Source organism: Penaeus monodon, chromosome 32, assembly GCF_015228065.2.
Source record: "Penaeus monodon isolate SGIC_2016 chromosome 32, NSTDA_Pmon_1, whole genome shotgun sequence".
In the NCBI taxonomy this organism is placed as follows: domain Eukaryota; kingdom Metazoa; phylum Arthropoda; class Malacostraca; order Decapoda; family Penaeidae; genus Penaeus; species Penaeus monodon.
Window position 1 is genome coordinate 7,761,830 of NC_051417.1, and position 1,221 is coordinate 7,763,050.

Sequence of the window (1,221 nt, forward strand, 5' to 3'; positions counted from 1 at the left end):
AGAGAATAATACAGACAGACACACTGCCTGCGTGAGTTATTCTTGATTTTGTAAGGTACTTTAATCATATTGGTGATTTGGCAATTCATGTAATTGGATGAAACGTCAAGTGTTTTGATTTCATAAGTATCCATACACAGTGTGTCCTGCATCATTGTTTTTTCTACAAGACTATACTTGAGAGGATGATGCATCCTGTGTTGTCTTCGTGAAGTGAGAGGGGCAACACCGATGCTCATGAAGGCGCCTCACAACGCCTGTAATATCTCAGCGAGACTTGGTGATCGGGAGAAGATGAGTGCGAAAACTGCAGTTGTGGCCGCGCAGCTTTACAGCAAGGAAAGTTCTGCGAGTTAGTTGGTTCAAGATCACGTAAGGAGCAATCTAGGCTGGGAGAGGGTAACTGTATCGTTAGTCAATATATTTCCTTATATAACTTTATCATATCCATTCCATGGCTACTTACATAAAAAAAATTACTTGTGAATTTTGATATGTTTTCGTTAGTCCGCGAAAAGATGTTCCGAAACGATTCGGCTGAACCTGACCTTTACGTGTAATTGCGTGTTCCATTAGCATAAGTACCTGACGGACCTTTTTCATCTGTACATTTTAATTTTATCACGTAAAAAAAATTTCATGCGTTTGTATAGCATTTCCTAAACGTCTGTAATGAACAGCCAAGTCGTTGCAGAAGCACTGTATAGTCCCAATTCGATGGGTTTGTGAGAAAATTTCGTACCATGTACCATCAGAGAATGTTTATCCAGAAATGTAAATGCACTTACATAGCGTGTGTGGGGGCATTAGTAAGTATATACACTATTCAGATGCTTCCCGATACTTTCATTATATGATATATTTAAAGACGCTGTGATCTCTAGTTCAAATCAAAACATAATGTGTAATACATAATGACACACGTGTCTGCATTTATGCAGCATATGCACCCATTTCAAAAGCATGTACATTTTTTTCAATTAGTGATATAGAAGCAGAAAAGCAAAATTAAAAGCGAACTGGAAGAATTCCTTATGTTATATCAAACAATTACAATTACACATAATTCACAAAAGAAGAGCAAATCACCTTTTAGTAAGAGGATACATCCTTTTATTTTTGTTCGTGCTACGCGGAACATAGTATCACAACTAACTGATAGAGTACTGCCTTCCATGTGAAAATCTTTCCAGTGCCAGATTTTACGGAACAAATACGAGG